This window comes from Sardina pilchardus, chromosome 11 (assembly GCF_963854185.1).
Source record: "Sardina pilchardus chromosome 11, fSarPil1.1, whole genome shotgun sequence".
NCBI lineage: Eukaryota > Metazoa > Chordata > Actinopteri > Clupeiformes > Clupeidae > Sardina > Sardina pilchardus.
Window position 1 is genome coordinate 30,466,236 of NC_085004.1, and position 19,770 is coordinate 30,486,005.

General features: G+C 48.4%; 1 long non-coding RNA gene across 1 annotated transcript in view; it reads left to right on the top strand.

Annotated features, from left to right (window-relative positions):
- The window catches only part of LOC134095597 (uncharacterized), a 47,934-nt gene that overhangs the window by 3,664 nt on the left and 24,500 nt on the right, over positions 1-19,770 (top strand). The window contains exon 2 of the long non-coding RNA XR_009940581.1: positions 4,394-4,523. This is a non-coding gene — a long non-coding RNA (uncharacterized LOC134095597). The remainder of the gene's footprint in view (positions 1-4,393; positions 4,524-19,770) is intronic.

Genomic DNA, 19,770 nt, shown 5'->3' on the forward strand with positions numbered 1-19,770 from the left:
CCTGGGTAGTCACAGAGCTCTGTCTTTTTTTAAAATTATTATTGTTATTCTAAAACGCCATCCTCAGATCACTCATCGACAGAGGCTGTTGCTCCTAATCAGATGCATGAGGCTGTACCTCTGCGAGGCTCTGGGAAGCCTTCCCGGAGAGAAGCCCTCCGAGTGGACCGTCCTGGGGGAGTCGGCACGACGACGGGGGCGGAGCCGAGCGGAAGCAGACCCCTGTCCCGCGCGGGCGAGGTAACGGAGAGCCAGCAGGTCATCGCTTTCTTCTCTCCCTCTTTCCATTTTATGCAGAGAGGCCCGCTGCAGTTCCCCGTAATGAGGTCGTAGACAGTATCATCACACTGAGGGGATATGGAGGGTGAAACTACTGGATCGCTTGCTGCGCTGCGCTCCCCCCCAAAAAAAGGCGAACCTTTACACAGTTGTCACCAAATGCATTTTCATGAAAAGTAATAACTGGCATAATGTAGTGTGTCATTACCGCAGGAATACACTCACAACGAGGCACTAAACTCTGCCAGTGCCTGTGCCTGCATGGCGAGAGACTGGAACAGGTGTGGGGAGTAAATCATGTTGATGACATGTCCTTCAAGAAAAACAGCATCCTCTCCACACCTCTCTGCACAAATCCCCCGTCTTTAGGCGGCCCTTAAAGAGCCGACGCTACCAAAAGGAATCAGTTTTGCCTAAAGGTTGAAAAGAAGCTGTTCTGATGCTTTTGTGGGTGCAGGTTTGCTTGCTGTCATGTTATTGTGTATTCCAGATTATTTGGAGCAGTTGTAAGTTAGGGCACAGAAGAGTGACGCTAAACATTCTACAAACATTTCTCTCTTATCTCTTTTACATGCGTCTGTTGAAAGAAGGGAATTTCCACTTGACTGTGAGAAGAGATATCAGGGCAGTTGAGCTTGTCTCTGCTGGTCTCCACTCCCCATATCTCAGAGCGGTACCAACCCCATGCAGCCAAAGGCACCCCAAGAGACCAGTATGTTCTGCATTAGAGAAAGTCCAGTCGAGGCCCTTTGTAGTTTTATTCCAAAAAAGGAGGGGATGAGAAAGCAGCAAAAATTGGTTATAAAAGCATGGCAGGCATATGATTTAGTGGGGCAATAAAGAACGGAAAGGTGGCCATTCATCATGGCAGCGAGCTCACGGAGAGAGGGCCTGTCACGGACACCGCCAAGTCCGGGAGGCGGCTCCCGGTGCGCCTCAAAAAATCGCCCCCCAAAAACCCGCTTCAGCCAATGGCTTTTCCAGACAGGCGCGGAGGGCTGGGTGCTGATGGACAGGCAGACGGACAGACGGACAGACAGTTCCATTCGCTCCCAGACAACAGCAGTGTCAGGGAGGCGTCCCACAATGCTGTGTGCTGCCGGCGGCGCTCGAGACAAACTAGCTTGTCACAGCGGTCCGCAGATGTGAGCGAATCGGATGCAGGGCGGGGATGTTTGTTGTTTGTTTGGTATGTGTTTGTGTGCTAAAGCTCTTCGGTTGTTTGTTTGTTTTTGCCTGCCTCAGCATCACACTGCTTGAGCTAAGGATGACTGTTCTCAATGTGGACATGTACAGTAGGTGCTACGGTACTATATGGCATAAAATCGTTGAGCTCCTATTTGCTTTTGGCCTTCCTAGAAAGACCACGGTTGTTAATTCCCAAATGAAATATCAAATTAATTCAAGATCAAATATGGAATAAATTTGAAAGGCCAAGAAAATTGTAAGCATCAAAATATTTAATAAAAAAAAAACATTTTCAAAGCAGATTTGAAGAAATTCAACTGCACTGACCAGTTCTAATCGACCTGTTCAAGGCCAGGGTCTCCTACGTGTATGTAGTATGTAGTATGTAGTATGTAGTATGTGAATACGATAGCCACTCATTAGACATATTCTTATACTTCAAGTCAATAAATGTAGACCTTGTAATGTTATTTTTGAGGAGAACATGCATAGATCATACAGTATGTGTTCAGCTCTGGGTAACCAATGCTTAGGAACTTGAACCACAAACTATATTTAAATGTATTACCAGAAGCCAGTTTTGATATAGTACTAGTTTAGCTCTCTTTAACCATTGTGGAATTGGCTGCTATGTGACTTTGGCTTTCCTTTGGAACAGTTTAGTGGACTGTGAATTGCCAAGGGGGGAAGTTTGCACACACAGGGGGGAACACTTTCTATGAAAATGTCCGGCAGAATCCATTCCCTCAGACATGACATGATTTCTGTGGGCCCATGTGTGCTGTCTGCTGGATCTGTTAGGGTGATTACAGTGGTATGTAATTGTAAAAGCCTCTCCAGGTCGCTGTGTCACAGATGTATTCAAAAAATGCCTACGCCAGCGCTGTTCATTAAGTCTTATAAACTTCAGCTTACTACATGAGGGAGAAACAAACTGCTGTCAGCCCAAGGTCATGAACATTTCCCATAAACTTTCCAACTTATCCTTCGCTCCTCTCTCTGTCGGAAGTGGTAAAGGAGGAGTTTCCGACATCCTCTGAAGATGTGTCTTTTCCCCCTCTCTTTTTTTATATGGCTGTTTTTACCATTCTCTTTGTTATGCCCACAGGAATCCCACGTTCCTCCTGCTCTCTTCATTGTGTCTGGCCCTCGAGTTCCATTTTTTAAAACCTCCCCCCCCCCCCCTTTTCATTATTTTTCTATCGTGCTTACTAACAGAGATGCGCTGTGCTTCGTGATGCAGACTCACCGAGAGGACATGTGTGTGCACATCTGTCTAAGCTTACTCTTTACTTGTTGAAAGTGAGGAGTACCTTTGTGAGAACCTAGTGTGTTCTTAACATCCCAAAGAAAGAAGAGAGAAAAAAAAACACAGACGAACAAGTAAAGCACTCACATGCGGGCTCCTCTGAAGAACGATAAAAAAAAAAAAAGTCCCCCAATCTGAGGCCCTCTGTGAACCGGCGTTTAATTAAAACCACTTGTTCCCAAACTTGTACTTAATGTTTCCCATTAGTCATGTTTGAGGGATTACAGACAGCTCCAATGAAAGTCAAGGATTAAATGGAAAACGCAGATGTGCGAACAATGCGGCTTGTTTTATTGTGATCACAGTCGTTTAGTAATTACCAAAAATTTGACCAGATTTGACAAGGTTTCCTAATTCGGTCTGCAATTAACTTTGACTTCTTTCGCAGGGGTGGAAAAAAAGAGGAGTTTACTCATGAGGTTACGCGGGTCTGCTTGAGGGGGAACCCTGGGTTCAAAAGTTCTCCTTTAAGAATGAAAAGCTCTGTTTTTGCCCCAGTCCTCTCTCATTCAGAGCGTAATTTACCAATGTTGGCTCTGACGAGGCCTGTGGCCGCCCCACTCACTTTCTCAGTCAGCGTCTGTGTGCTTCATTGAAGATGGCATTTGCCTTTCTCATGCCCCCCCCCCCCCCCCCCCCCCCGGATGACCATCTGTTGTGAGAGATGATAAGTAGAAACAGAGTTCACCAAGAGGCACTCCAATGGCAGCTGCTATGGAACGACCAAACGATCATATGTTAAATACAGGCTATATGTGCTTTATATTATTTTTACTCTCTGGATTTTTTTTTTCAGCCGTGCAGTCAAGACAGAGGAGTTGAGCGGTAGAGAAGGGCTACTTTCTGATTTATGAAGGATACCTAATCACCCTTAACATAAGCTTGTTTACCCATGGACTCTCTGTCTGGGGGTCTCTATCTCTGCTTGATTTGTATTGATGGAGGAAGGCCTGACCCCTAGGGGTTTGGGCCTTTCCCCTGGTCGTGTGGACCTCCCTGTTCCTGCCGGAGTCGTTCAAAGCCGAGGTGAGCACCTCTGCCCCCGCCCTCATTACCGGCCGCCCTCGTCTAACGCAACGTGGCCACAGATGCCGGACTTGGCAGACGATCAGTGAATTTCCGAGGCATGCCTGCACATTAATTAGGCCCTGCACGTCCGCGCCTCAACGCTAGGTATATGCCTTTAATTATGAACCCTTGTTCTGACCTCTTCCACGCCAGTGTACCTGTTTTTTAAATAGTTTTCGGCGGAAGACCCACGGAGATTCATAAAAACTACATAAAGTGATGCATCAACAGTATGATGCGATGTTTAAAATTCAGGACAGTATTATTCAACATGAGAGGGCGGGGAGGGTGAGGGGGAAAAATTAATCTCAGGTGCTGAGGAGAAGAGAGGAGTGGAATATGTTTGGAATCTAACTGTAATTCACTTCCACAGGGACTTCCACTGCTAGCCATTGTGAAAGAATTGAGTAAATGATCTATAAGAAATAAGTTCATTTTTCTGTGTGCCTTTGTCTGATTATTACGAACTGCTGCCAATAAGGCACATGATGAAGTTTATCATTGCGTTGTAGACTCTAATTAATACTCCGTGTCTGTGCTCTTTGGCAGGGTCTCTCACACGCAAGAAGCCGTTTCTTAGCCATGAAAAGCAAAGCACAGGAAGGCTATAGAAAAAGGAGAGAGTCGGAGAGGAAAAAAAGAGAAGGGAAATGCTTCTCGGCGCAGAGCTCGGAACAAGGTATGAAAGTAATTATTTTTGCTTTTCAAGATTTGGGCATATTTATGAGGCATTACTGGGGGAGTAGGCTGTTTAATGTTATTTGCAGAGCGCACACATTGTTCGCATCAGGCGCACGGAGGCTGAGAGCATGGCTTTGAGGGCCTTCAGCTCCCTCACCCTGCCAGAGGACGGACCACGCATCAGGCGCACTCTCTCTCTAACTCACGCTCTCTCTCTCTCGATATCTCTTACTCACTCGGTCTCTCTCTTTCTCTCACACACACACTCATTTCACTCTCTCTCTCTCTCTCCCTCTCTCTCTCTCTGTACACTGCACACACTTAATAATGGAGTCCGTGCCCAATCACTCGCTGGATGGCCTGCTTGTCCTCCACTCTTTCGTGAGAGCGAGGCGGAGGTACGAGTGCACCCCCCCCCCACTGTGCACACATATGGTATGAAGCAAGCGCCCCATCAGCTCGTTCCATACTGCCTAAAAAGTCGGGGGGTGGGGAGGGGGTAACATGCTACACCCACTCAGATCTATTGCATCAGATAACCAGTTGGAAATGATTTCAGAGCACCTCAAAGTCTTGTTGTAATCTACATTATATATACTTTATGCATAATGTACGATGCACTTACATTAGGGACAATTAGAGGTAAAGTGTGTTTTGTGGGGCACTTCAGTAGGGCATGAATAATCAATTTAGAAATGGGAGGATTTCGGTCTTGTTACCAGAAAAATTGCACCAACGCACCCGCACAAGGCGTCCCTTTTAGGTAATTTCTCGGATCAGGACTCTGGCAGGCGAGGACCCGTTGGCAGCTTGTCCTTTTTTGTTTCCAGTCCAAAAAAGGTACAAAAGAAGGTTAGACTCACTGAAACAGTCCCTTTCCTCCGATTCCTCACCCCTAAATGATATCATTTGTATTTGCGCGGCGCACGGTGGCGCTGAGGACGAGGGGGGGTAGAGGGGTGCGTTGGGGGGGGGGGGGGGGGGGGGGTGATGGGAAGCGGCGGGTCCTTCCTCTGGCCCTGACGGGCGGAGGGAGCGGGGAGGAAGTGCTGACTCGTGGGACCCACTTACAGCCGGGGGGACGCTGGCGCGCTTTTATCCCGCCCGGCCAAATGTGAAATAAATAAAAAAGAATGGAGAATGGCTGCTCTCTGGGCTGTACCCTTGCTCCCCAGCTCTTTGTTAAAACCCTATCTCTACTGCTCCATTGCCCCCAGCTACATTAAATCCCATTAAATTCACCTTCATTAAAGCAGCTACCTTCTCTCTTTCTCTCCCTCTCTCCCTCTCTCTCTCTCTCCTCCTCGCCACGGCCCTAATGCAGGGCCTCTCAAGGACAGCGCCGTAATGAGGGTGGACTGGATTTAACCTTCAAGAGTACAGGTTTTCATTTCCAAATCAATAACTTATGCTTCAAAACCACCACGAGATCCAGCCTATAATTTGCAGGCATTAATTGCAGGGATTATGTTTCTGCTGCAAAACAGTAAGACCAAAAAAGGTATTTAACTCTAAGCTGTGGCGTGCATATTGCATTTAGCTGTGGCCTTTTTTCTTCCGTCTATCTTTGTGTTTTGTGCTCGGACACACACACACGCACACACACACACACACACACACACACACACACACACACACACACACACACACACACACACGAAAAGAATTGACAGCTTGCACATTTTCTGTGTGAGTGGCCTTGTGTGCTTGTGTACAGTACCAGTTTGCTGTCCTGGCAAGCGCAGGCGTACAGTATAGGATTTCAAAGACTCTTTATACTACGTGTAAACAATTAGGTGAAGGCTGCAATTTCTGAGACAGAGCCAAAGACGTGGGCCCCGTTGGTTCACAATTCATCCTCTCTTCCCCCCCCCCCCCCCCTCTTTAAATCCCGCTTTGCGAATTGCAAGCCAGTGTCGTCATGCGACGCGCTAAATAAGGCGGAAATATCCGCAACCGCTACGCGCGAGATGTCAGGCGCCCTCGCCTCGCCTCGGCTCGGCTGCCGGCGCTGGGAAGGAGTGAATTATAAATAGAGATTTGAACACGGGGTGTGATTAGCAGACAGCAGGTGAGATATGGAGCACACCTAAGTGGAGAGACCGGGCTGTCTCCCGCCTCGCCTCGCACGAGGACACGGTCGCCGGGACGGGGCTCGCTCTCTCTCTCTCGCCCGCTCGCCCGCGCCCGCCGCACGTCCCTCTCCCATAGGGCAGGGAGTGGGGAGGGGGGGGGGGGGCATGTCATCATCCTATGGAAAGCCTTCATTTGTCCCGCGGTGATAATTTCTCTGCGACATGTTCATAATGTGAAATATTGGATCTCATCTTGAGGTTGGAGGCAGGGGGTGGGGAAAAGGGGTGGAGGTTGGGGGGGGGTAAGGGATGGAGGAGGAGGAGGAGGAGGAGGAGGAGGAGGAGGGGGAGGAGGAGGGGGGGGGGTGTTATCAGTGCAGCTTCATTTTTTAATCAAATCCCCTTTAAATGAGGCTTTATTAAATTACATAGCTCATACTGTGGGACTGGGACAGTGGCAGCCATATCGCTGCGCAGAAAGAGCTTCTTGGGATAATTAAATAAAATTAATAAAAGAGCCTGGGCCAGAGCGAAGCGGAAGAGAATGGGAAGGAGGGAAACCCAGCGGCCATTTTGGGGGTTCTTTCTCTCTCTCTCTCTCTCTGTCTCTCCCTCATTTGGATCCTGGGGATTGTGTCAAGCAAAATTAGTAAAGGGGTGTGTGTGTGTTCTGCAGCTATGAATTGTGTCTGTGAGGTAATCCAGCCGTGCACACACACAGACACACACACACAGACACACACACTCTCTCACACACTCTCTCACACACACACACACACTCTCTCACACACTCTCTCTCACACACACACACACACACACACACACACCCACTTGCCTAACACAAACCACACATTTGGCCTCTGCGGCAGAGGTGAGCAGATGTTATCGCTGCGCGGTCTTATCTCGGTCCTAATATCAGATTAGAGCCCATAACCGCTTATGGGGTCAGAATATGACGAGGCTCTGAATTCTACTCCTCTTGCTTTGGCTGCACAGGAGGAATGCAAGAGAATTTATGAAAAACAGCCTGTGCCTCTTCTCCCTCCTCAGATGTTAAGTCTCTGAGGCCTAGGTAATCTCAGGTAGCTCTCTCTCTGTGTGTGTGTGTGTGTGTGTGTGTGTGTGTGTGTGTGTGTGTGTGTGTGTGTGTGTGTGTGTGTGTGTGTGTGTGTGTGTGTGTGTGTGTGTGTGTGTGTGTGTGTGTGTGTGTGTGTGTGTGTGTGTCTCCTGCCCTCCTTTCCCCTGGGGAAGTGGGCCCTGGCTGATGTGCCAAATGTCAGTAAAGTGACTGGTTAGCCTCATCCCAGCCTCTGGCACTGTTGCCAACACAGTCAGTCCTCTTGTCTGCGACTCGGCCCACAGTGCATTATATAATGACTAAAACATCTCTCTCACAATTTATCTGTGCTAGAAACAACCTCTTATTTTCCTTTTCTTTACTCACATTTTGCATTTTATGGCTCTCTGTAAAATGCACAGCTGCAGAATTTCTGCGTGTGTGTGTGTGTGTGTTTTGCACATGCATACGTGTGTATGTTTGAGGCCAGCGCATTGCTGTTGGGTGTTTGGCACTCACGCTACATGCGGACTGCTTAATTGAGCATGTAATGTGGATAATTGGCGCTATAATATGCTGCCATTGTTGGGGGAAAATCTCGCTGGGTTCATGTTTGTCTTCCTTGGCGTGTAATGAGATTGACATTGATTCTCTCGCTCTGAGCAGGGACCTCCGCCTCTTTTTCATTTTTTTTTTTTTTTTACAGTATATTCCATTTGTGGCGCGAGGGCGGTTGGCTCGGTGTCTGTGTGGCATGTGTGTGTTTGTGTGTGCTTAATGTGCCCTGTAAAGATGTCTAGGATCTCTATCCTCGCTGCAAACATGGCAGCCACCTGTGTAGGCTGTGTTCACACTCTCTCCAGCGTTTCACGCAGTCCCCCTCAGGCTCGGCAACTTGTTAAAACCCAAACTGTGCCACACGCTCCAGTATATTAAGCTGATTAGAGTTATGGCCTAGTCCCCAGGACGTCAGGACTTCAGGTCTCTTGTATTTTTGAGTGATGTGTTGCTCCACTCTCTTGGCCTCCACCAGCCCCGTATAGAGCTGGTCTTGACGCCTCGGGTCTTTACGCTAACGCTGGCAGTTGAAACTGATATGTGTGGAGAGGCATTACCCAATGACTCGAGGGGGTCTGTGGTTTCCGTGGGGCATCTCGTGCACACTGCCTGACCACAAAAAGCAAACACCTCAGCGGGAGCGGCCCCTCTAACGCTCTCTCTCTCTCTCACAGCCCCAGATCTGTTCGGACCGCTGCTGCTGCCGCCGCGGCAGACTTGTGCTGGACGAGGTGGAAGATCTGACGCGCAGCCATCTGGTCAAGAGTGACTGGAGTTTGTAGCGTAAATATGTTTTATGTTGGAGAGTTGGAGAGAGCGTTGTTCACAAGGCTGTTTCACCATGTCTCATCTCAGAGAGAGACAGAGAGAGAGAGAGAGAGAGAGAGAGAGAGAGAGAGACAGAGAGAGACATAGGATCTAAGGAGGACTGGTAAAGAGGGGCCCCTTGTCCTCTCTGCTAAATGGGGGGTGAGAGACAGTGTGTCCGGCAGCTCTGAACAAACCCAACAGTATCTCCTAGCCATGCATGACGGATGGTCGAGCGGACGGGGGGGGGGGGGGGGGGCGGTGGTGGGGCTGCAGAGGGCTTGTGTGTGTGGGGAGGTCACCTGCAGAGAGCCCCTCGGAGCCAAATGAAAGTTTGGCGGGCAGCGTCTCTCAGGAGAGCGCTTTGGAGCGGTGCAGTGCCGGGGCTGTGGCGGGGTCTTGTTTGAATTAGTTTACGGGGCGGCGAAATGAAAAGCACCACGCTGTGACGAGGAGGGCCCAGCCTGAAGGCCCTTTCATACTATCTCTGCCTCTCCGAGCGCCATATTTATATCTTCCAGACCCGTAATTAATCACTCATGCCTTCTCCAGGCCCACGCTGCTGCTGCTGGGCCAGCCAGCCAGAGAGGGACTGTGGGGAGCTGGGGATGGGTGGGGTGGGAAGTGTGTGTGTGTGTGTGTGTGTCTGTGTGTGTGTATATGTATGTGGTGGGGGGAGTATTTGCATTTCATAGATCTCTTGGTCCAGCTAAAAGCCATATATCATAACTACAATTAAAACGATAATTTAATTTATGGCAAAGCAACGTGCAATGGCGGCCTCTGAACCACATTTCCTAAAATGAGAGGGAATACTTAGCTGTTCAGTTATTTATGTGTTTATTTATTTATTTATTTTCCTTTTGTTGGACTCCTTGGCACTATAACCTTGTTCGATGTGGTTTCAAGAACAGAATAGATTTAGTGTAATTTTCTGTTTCGAGTACTCTAGATTGGCCCTGTCCAAATGGAATCAGATAAAATATGTTTGTCTTACTGTGGAATGCTGAGAGTGTAATTGGAAATATGGCCGCGGTCCTGCATCATTTCCATATGCTCCGTGTAGCACTGTACAATGGCATGTGCCAAGTATCTAGTACACAATGACACACTAAACCTTCCCATAAATGAACGATTATTCATGTTAATTCATTACAGACTACCATAGATTTTATACATTGACAGGTTAGCAGTTACCATACGTAAATGTTCCTTTTGAAAATATATTTCCAGTATAAGATAAATGACACTTTGCATTAGGAATATGGTGACTGAACAGGAGAGTGCTTTAAGGAAATAAAATATTGCATCCTGTGCTCTGTGGTGTGGGCTGAGTTGCAGTAGCAGTCGGGTTTGGCTTCGGCAGCAGTGAATGCTGTTGGTTTACAGTTCCCCTGGAGAAGACAGCGTTGAACAGGGGCTACTTTCAGCACACTTTTCAGATGTTTCTGTGGTAAACAAGAAGGGAATGACACCGGGTGAAATGGAGCATTTTATTCTGTGGTGTAGATTTGCACTCTGCAGAGACAATCTCTCTCTCTCTGTCTCTTGCTCTCTCTCTCTCTCTCTGTTTCTTTTTAAACAGTGCTACGTGGGCTGTATTACTGGGTTTCAGCTAAATGGGTTTTGGAATCTTATATTCAGATACAGTAACATAGCAAGCTCCGTAGCCCCTGAGAGTGTAGTCAACCCATGGCATGGACACACCGTAAAGGTCAATATAGAAATTATATTACCAACTGTGGATTTCTTTCCCCCCGTTTATATGCACAGTGGGCTGTGGTGTTTTGGAGGAGTGTGTGTGTGTGTGTGTGTGTGTTTGGGGGGGTGCTACTGACTGACTGTTAAGGTACTTTTCAGAAATATAACTTTGATGGCTTGTTGCAGCCATATTAAAGCGCAAATAGCATAAATCAAATTTGCAGCCAGAGCAGTGCAGTGCAGCACGCGGCCCCTCTAATCTGGGGCCTGCTTTAGCCTGGGGAGCTCTGAGCTCTGAGCTCTGATGCCAGCCCTTTCCTCAGCCAGCCAGCCAGCCAGCCAGCCAGCCAGCCAGCCAGTCCGTCCGTCTGCCAGCCAGCCAACCAGCCAGCTCTGGCCGGTGCTGTGAAGTTGGAGGTGCTCTTTACTGAACTTGACGTTGCCTTCTGAGGGGAGCGACAGACACTTTTATGTCTCCCTGTCAATTGAACTTTTTTTTTTTTTAATGCGCCGTATATTTTTTTCCTCGTCTGCCCCCACTGGCAGTGCGCTTTAATTAGATTACATTCTGCGAGGAGCCGTGGTTCAGAATGCCAATTTGTCTCTCAGACTGTGTAAAATTTGCTGTTCCACTGGCTGCCAAAGCGAGCAGGTGAGAGCAGACGAGGTCCTCGGGCACAATAGCAGCCACTTCTTTTATTATTTTTTATTTGATTTATTTATTAATTTATTTGTCTGTCTGGTGCTCTCCTCTTCCTGTCCTCCTGGTTTTGCATGCACGCAGCAGCTTGCAACACAAGAGCATAAACACTTTAATGAAGTGGCTAAAGTGCAAACGCAATCAAACACAGAGGGAGAGGAGGAATTTTCATTAGGGCACCGGATCTAAAATTGGGCTCTCTCACTTGTGGACGGTGCTGGGGCTTTGGCAGGCAGTAGAGAGAGCGTGCACACACATATTCTGTAACACACACACACACACACACACACACACACACACACACACACACACACACACACACACACACACACACACACACTCTCACACACACTCTCTCACTCGCTCGCTCACTCACAGAGAGGTACAGACCTGGAGCTCTGACACTGTTAACTGCTGCTCTTGTTACACCTTTCAGACAGCACACAGGAAGTGCTATTCCACGCTCTGAGGTGGAAGTGCATAAAAACGGCCGAGAGTCCGCACAACGCGCGAGTGAGAGAGCACCACATTTCAAACTCGACATGGCCGCCATCCAACCATGGACGGGTGCCAGGAAAAATGATAATTGTCATGAAAAATAAACTCAAAATATCATTATTACCATGAGCCATGTTGCTTCCAATAACAATCTGACTTTTTATTTAGTCTGTTACAAATCTATAATTTACATTGAAAATAGGGGTCTATGTTTGAAGAGGCCAGCCAAGGAAAGCAGAGGAGAAGTGAACAGCTGTAGGTAATTAGAGTTAGCTTTGGGATGGCCAGGGATTCAAAGTAAACATGGACCCTTTCCACAGTCAACAACATTTACAAATGTAGAAGAAGGAAGCTACTGAATTTGCGAAGAATGTGCAGTGGGGATGGAAAGCGTAGAAGCATGAAGCCAGCAGATGGCGAAAATTAAATCCATGCAGCGTGCGGCTAACAGGACTGTGGGTTTATTCTTCTGACAGTTGGCCTTGCAGTGCTTACAGGGTCAGGAGGAGACTGTTTTAGGTCAGTGCAGCATTGCTGATTTCTTTCTCCTTTTTACCCCACCTCTGTGCACAAAAAAAAAGACTATCGTGGGAAAAGTATAGATTTTTTTTTTGTTTCTGCTGAGCATTCCTTGCTTGATTGTCATCACTGTGGACTTTTAATATTTGATGGCCTTCAATTTTAATCTCTCCGTGCTTTTGATGTTTGGCCAAGTAGAAGAGCACCAACAGGATGACTTTAATTTGACTTTTCTTGGACATAGAAGATGAAACTAGGCTGTCAATCTTTCCTTGTCAACCTGCACCGATAGCATGAAATATGTAGATTTCTTTTCCGTGTTTATAGCGATTGGCATGGAAAAGGCTGTTATCCTCTTGCCCAAGGCGGGCCTCATTGTCCCTGATAACTACTTAATCTTTAAAAACTCCAACTTCTGAGCAATCCTTCTCCTTTTTCCACTGGGGTCTAATGGAGCACATAGCAGTCTTTTAAGAGGTCGCTCGAAAGGAATGTATCATGCGGATACATTTATAACCGACCTGAGATGTCCCTCAATAATTAATGGTATTGTAATATTTCATGGTGAAACCCGTCCTTTCTCATATCCAGGAGACACTGGCTGGATCTTTAACCCCGAGAATAAGTGAGCTGAGGGGATATCTCTTCCATACTCAAAGTGGATTTTTATTGTTAAATAGGGATATGCATGCAAAACTCTTTTGGGTGAGGAATATGCATTGCTTACATTATCTGAGAGTGCATTGCAAATTTCGCTGAGGAGTGGAGCTCGCGTGGGAGCGTTTCCCTTCAGAATGATATCTCCTCTCTCAAGCTTTTTGGGCCTCTCTAAGCCTCAGCTGTGCCCACCTGCCCAACGTTTAAAAAGTGCCCTTAATTCATCAGTGGCTTGGCATCGCTGGCATTGCATTACCCCCCGGCTCCGAGGACCCTGCTGGAGAGGTATGCAAAGTGCCTGAGCGAAATGGCAGAATGAGAGATGGAGGAGCGAGAAGCTAATCCGCAGGCGGCTGGAATGCATTGGCCCTGTCTGTCTCTCTCCATGGCATCCCTAAACCAAATATTAGCAAACTGGCTGGACAGTCTGTCTGAGGTAGTTGCTTTTAACAGCTTGCCTTAAAGCATGTGTGCACACAAAAAAACACTTTCTCTTTTTTTTTTTTTGGTCCGAACCCTTATTTAAAATAAAGTTGGCTGTGGAATTCGATCGTAAGTCGAGGGGCCCGCTCTCCTTTTGGGCTGTCTTTAACAATGATATAACAATGGTATTAAAAGTGCTGGTGTCGTGAATTATGGAGATATGAGTAGGCATTTGATTTGACTTGTAAAATGGTGGGTTCGACCAGCAGGGAGGGTTTGGTTTTGTTTTTCAAAGCTAGGCACGACTTCAGAGGAATGAGGCTTAACATTTGCTTCTTGTTTAACCCTGCAGCTTGAAGAAACAAAATACCTCTCACTAGAAGCTGAATCACTTCATTAAAAACAATGAAAAAATGTCGGCCGCTCCTCACTGTGCCTGTTGGTTTCACTCTTAATCTTTCAAACTGTCACTAATGTGCGTAGGTTGTCCTTTAAAGTAACGTCTGAGGTTCCTGCTCCAAATGCGTTGTGGCACGTATGTAAAGGACTGCATGGGTGAAATGTGTTGTGTGTAAGCTTCAGTGCTTGTACTGTACATGGTGCCATGCCTTTACATTTAGAAGGAAAATACTTCTACTTTTATCACTGAGCATGAACTACGTTTTATCTGGAATATTTTTTGTGTGTGTTTTTATTTCAGCCTAAAGACAAATATTGCATTGTGTTTGGAAAACCTTCACACACACACACACACACACATACACACACACACACACACACACACACACACACACACACACACGCACGTACTCTCTCAGCCCCATTATTCCATAAATAGTTTTCAGCTAAAAATGCACCATTTTCAAGCATCCCGATTTTGCCTAGAGACAGGACTACAGTAGCGTGTGAGAGTGAGAGTGAGAGTGAGAGTGAGAGTGAGAGTGAGAGTGAGAGTGAGAGTGAGAGTGAGAGTGAGAGTGAGAGTGAGAGTGAGAGTGAGAGTGAGAGTGTAAATGCTTCTTCTCTGACCGCTGGCCAGGCAGCGCTCGGTCTGCTCTGCTCTGTGCTGGGGCTGGTGCTGCGGTGCACGAGCGAGGCTGGAGAGGGTCGGGCAGAGGGGAGGCCTGACCTGTGTCTGTACAGCGCCCCACAGACACATACACACACACACACACACACACACACTGGAGAGGGTCGGGCAGAGGGTCGGCCTGACCTGTGTCTGTACAGCGCCCTGGACCCCCATCGCGCTCGACCCCGCCGCTCTTGGCTGGGCGCGCTGCCTGCCGTCTCGCCCCTCAGATCATCTGGAGTGGGGAAGTTTTGCGGTTTTATGACTTAATGACTCCTGTCGGATCTGATCAGGGGACTGGGATGAATGTTGCCAGCTGTTTTTTTTACCCTTTCTCTCTCTCTCTCTCTCTTTCTCTTCCTCTCTTTTCCCTGTTTCCTGCTGCCCCCCCCCCCCAGTTCTGTCTTTGTCTCTCATCCTATCGCTCTCTCTTTCTTCATATCTAACTCTAACATACCCTCTCAGCACTCCCCTCCCTCCCTTACACGCTGTCTTGTTCATAGTTATCCAGCGTATCCCTAACACACACTGACCTCATGGTGGTGGTGGAGGCTCATGTTTGGGAAGGTGCAGTGTGCCGTCTGAGCTCGCCAAACGTGGTTTGTTTGAAGAGCGGCCGCTTGCAAGCGAAGAACCCCGGTCAGTGGTCAGTTACCGTTTATTTACCGACGGACACAATGTTGATGACGACTGGGGAAAAAGAAACTGGTCGTATTGTGTTGGCCAGATTCAAATGTTTTTATAAGCACTTCTTCCTTCCTCTCGGAGCAGTCGGGCAGGCTGCACATCTTACGCCGCGCTGTGTGGGTCTCATTCGGCATTCAGAATTAAACACCATAGTCACAGTAGTGGTCAAATCTGCATTTAAAGGAGAGAAATTTTTGGTTGGCCAGGATCTGAGAACCAGGGTGGATAGTGGGGTGGCAGGGCGGGGGGGGGGGGGGGGGGGGGGGTGAGGGGGAAAGCAGGGGATCAGGGGACTGTGCTTGACCCCCTCCGTTCCCTGGAGGTGGGCCGAGGTCATTAGTTTTAGTTTTTGAAGTGTTCGGCCTTTTGATGTTCGATGTTCTCTTTAGGCAGCCTGGCCCGAAGGATATTTAATATCGCTCCAGCAAATTTCCAGTTAGGAATAATTTGAACTGAGCATCTGTCAAAGGAGCAGCCGTTTAAATACATTGGTCGCGGTTAAAGAGGCAGAAAATGAAGTCAGATTAGACAGAGCACCTTTCCTACATAAGGAGTCTGGTGGGGGCCAGAGTGTGTGGATGTTGGGTTGGCACGGGGGGTCTGGGGGGGTTTGGGGGTGGGGGGCAGTTGTGTGTGTGTGTGTGTGTGTGTGTGTGTGTGTGTGTGTGTGAGAGAGGAGGACTAGCTCCTGCTGTCCACTCATTACCAGGCTCGCCCCCAACACCAGTTAGGTTCAAACGTGCCCTGCCTCTCTCTCTCTCTCTCTTCCTCTCTCTCTCTCTCTTTCCTCTCTCTCTTCCTCTCTCTCTCTCGTTCTCTGGCACACAAACACATACTCCTGTGTGAGCGCCCAGCTGAGGGATTGTCTCAGCGTTTCAGCGCCTTGATATTTTATTTATGAAAGTTCTGGGGGGAGAGAGAGAGAGAGAGAGAGAGAGAGAGGAGAGAGAGAGAGAGAGAGAGAGAGAGAGGGAGAGACAGATGCAGAGGGAGAGATGGCGTCCCAGGCTGGGGCCCTCTCTCTCCCTGTGTGTCAGACACCCGTAGCGATGGGGAAGGCGGCTTCCCTGGTGCCTCCACATCAAAGATCCCCCTGCACTCCTACAGGCTGTGCTGCGCTGGGGTGGGGTGGGGGGATTTTATCATGGTACACAATCCGGGGCTATGTTTTATCAGTGCGCGTGTTGAAAGAGCATGCATTAGACCGTCTCATTGTCAGACACCCCACCCCCCCCCCCCCCACCCCCCCCCCCCCCCACACACACACACACAACTCCTGTCAGGGCTTATTGCTACTGACTGGTCTGGACGGCCGGAGTGCTCGTCTCCAAGCTCGTTTCTCCCTCAGACAGTCTCTATCTGTCCACGGAAGAGACCAGAAACTGCTGAGATGTGTGCTCATCGTTTTTCTGCTTCACAAGAAGGGAAGCAAGAGCTTGGCACAGATGGGTACTGCCAGTGCCAATGCCAGTGCCAATGCCAGGTGCGTTTCTATTGCTTGTTTGTACCCGTCGCAAACAGAGGGCCTCATCTGCATCTGCCATCATTTCCTGACCAATCACAATCACTCTGCTCAGAATGAGAGCCAGAACCAGAATTTGATGGAGACCTCATCCATAAATTGTGTTTTATTTGTCTGCTGAATATATATATATATATATATATATTTTTTTTTTTTTTTTTTTTTTGCTCTTGTGACATTTTGATCCAGAGCCTGATGTGTATGAATACATAGATTTAGATTCGAGGGACACGAGAGAGTGAGGCGAGGCCTAAAGCATGACCTGTGAAAACAGGCACGTTCCTGCTCCTCAGCTGGCCTGCATTTGAGTCAAAGCTCACGGGTTTGTGTTCTGTATGCGAAGCCCCCCAGCGCGCTGCTTTACCGCCTGACCTTTTTCTGCAGATTGACTCTGCCGAGTTTGAGAGCCGATGATGGGGGGGAGAGTATAGGTGGATGTGATGGGTGGTGGCGGTGGTGGTGATGGTGGTGGTGATGGGGGTGGGGGTTCCTTGTTAAAACCAATGAGAAACACAAGTGTGCGTGGCCCCCACCCCACCCCACCCTTCAGCTGCCCCTCCACCTGTGCCGAGGAAGGAAGACGGAGGATGAAGACAGGTTGCGTGAGCTGCGCGGCCCAGACGCAACCTTCTGGGGGAAATAAACAGCGCATTAGTTCCAGGTCGTCTTGGAAGCGTATGAAGCAGACATGTGTAGCGAGAGGTTAGGGGGAGTCCACACTGGGGGCTCAGAGGGGTGGGGTGGGGTGGGCTGGGGGGCGGGGGGCGGGGGAAGGCTGGGGATTATTAGTAGGAAGGGACTCGTTGAGAACGGAGCTCTTTCTTTCTCTCTCTCTCTTTCTTTCTTTCTCTCTCTCTCTCTCGTTCTCTCTCTCTTAAGGTCTTCCTCACCTCCGCTTTCCTCTCGGAAACCTGTACTGTAGTTCAGTTTTGGCCATGTGCTGTAGCACATCACTCTCCACCCTCCTCCTCCACCCACCACAACTTTCTCACATTAAACGTTCGCTCTGCATTTCTGCATAAAGTCAGACAAATACGTTTCGAGGGCCAAGTTCACAAGCATTTTAAGTTCTACATTGGCCATTCTCTCGCTGTTTAAAGAGGCCTCTGAATGACTGAATGGCTTCAGCCAGCTTTTCGGACAAAAAGGGGGTCTATTACCATCTCACTTTCCCTGCTCCCGAGAGACTACATTTCCCTTTGTACTTTGTGTTATAGGTGCCATGCTGTGGGAGCTGCACAATTAACCCAAAGCAGGTGATTCATTAGTACAAAAATAAACGAGTCTTTGGTGTTAATTGCATATAAATTGCTGCTGTGCAACGGTTGCCATGAGTCCCTTTTGGAACATATGCATTTTATAGAGTTCATATATGTCAGTCCTGCCTCCGCACTAATTTAGGGTTGTCATTATGTGTCTGTTTTTGCGCCTTGAAAAAGAGTTCAGTATATGATCTATAGATACAATCTGTAAATGACTGCTTATGCACTATGGACTGGATTCCTATGTATGGATTGAGCTTATTTTATAGACTGAAAGAAAACTTCAATGAAAATCTCCATTTACACGGCAGGTTTATTTATGGTTTTTATTAAATCTAATTTAAAGCTTTTTGTTCTTTTTGGCCATATGGATGCTGATGTTTTTTTTGGTCAGTTTAAAAAAACTGTAGATTTATACCATTCGTAAAGTACTACTTTTGCCCTGGAGATGTTTTGGACTCTTTATTGAAATGAACTGCAATATCATGCTGTCATGACTCTAAGAGGATTAGTGTCCACGTTTGTCTTGGCAGTGAGCGATCTGTCCGTCGCAGGTGTGGAGATGCACCGGGCGCCTGCAGTGACTCAGTGGGCTATTTAGTGTTAAATTGTGGCGGAGAGCTCAGGGTTTGGGCAGCCCACAGTCATTCGGCTAATTGTGCTTCCAGAGACTGGGCAGATGGAGGGAGGCAGAGAGGGAGATGGAGAGAGAGAGAGAGAGGGAGCTGGGGGTGTTTGATGTTGGAGGAGTCGTGTTGCCATTACGGACTTTGAAGTGAGATTGGGTGTTAAATAACCAGGAAATGGGCAGTAGTTAGTCTCCCCCTAAACTTTCCCCCATCGCTCTCTCTCTCTCTCTCTCTCTCTCTCCCTCTCTCTCTCTCTCTCTCTCTCTCCCTCTCTCCCTCCCTCCCTCTCTCTCTGCGTCTGCTCCTACGGAGGTGGCATGTAGTCTGGCGGGCAGGCGGGCGGGTGGTTGGCTGGGCGGCCGGAGCTGAATGTTCTGTAAGTGTGCCGCTGCGCTGGAATAGGCTGTCAGGGTTCATTAGCCAAACCTGCCCGCCGTCTGAGGAGGAACTTGGCCGGTGATTTAAAACCAATCTCCATTACCTGGCCTCTTTCTTATTAACTCCCCGAGCCATTACCACTCCTCTGCTCTCCTCCGCAACCCCCACCTCCTCTGCTCTCCTCTCCTCTAACGCCCAACTCCTCTCCTCTCCTCTCCTCTCCTCTCCTCTCCTCTCCTCTGCTCTCCTCTCCTCTCCTCTAACACCCACCTCCTCTCCTCTCCTCTCCTCTCCTCTCCTCTCCTCTCCTCTCCTCTCCTCCTCTCCTCTCTTCTCCTCCTCTCCTCTCTTCTCTGGCTCCGGTGCTCCTCATTGTGGGGCACCTGTAATGGAGAAGTTCCAGCGGATGGGAGACAGTCAGGGGTCTCCGTGACCTCCGCATCCCACTGATGTGGTGCCGTCTCTGGGCACTGGGTGGTCTCTGGCCTGGTGATCTCTCTCGGAAATTCACAGAAGTACGGCAGTCTACGCCCTGCATGTAGATCCATCCATGCACTACTGTGAGTGTGCTGAAGAAAAAAAGAAATAGTTTTTCGAGTCTGTGGACTAATTTATGTAAACTTTTGTCTTTGCATGCAACCATGCCGACATCCAAAATAGATGGATCGTCTCCAAAAGGTCATGTAATGCTTTGGCCCTG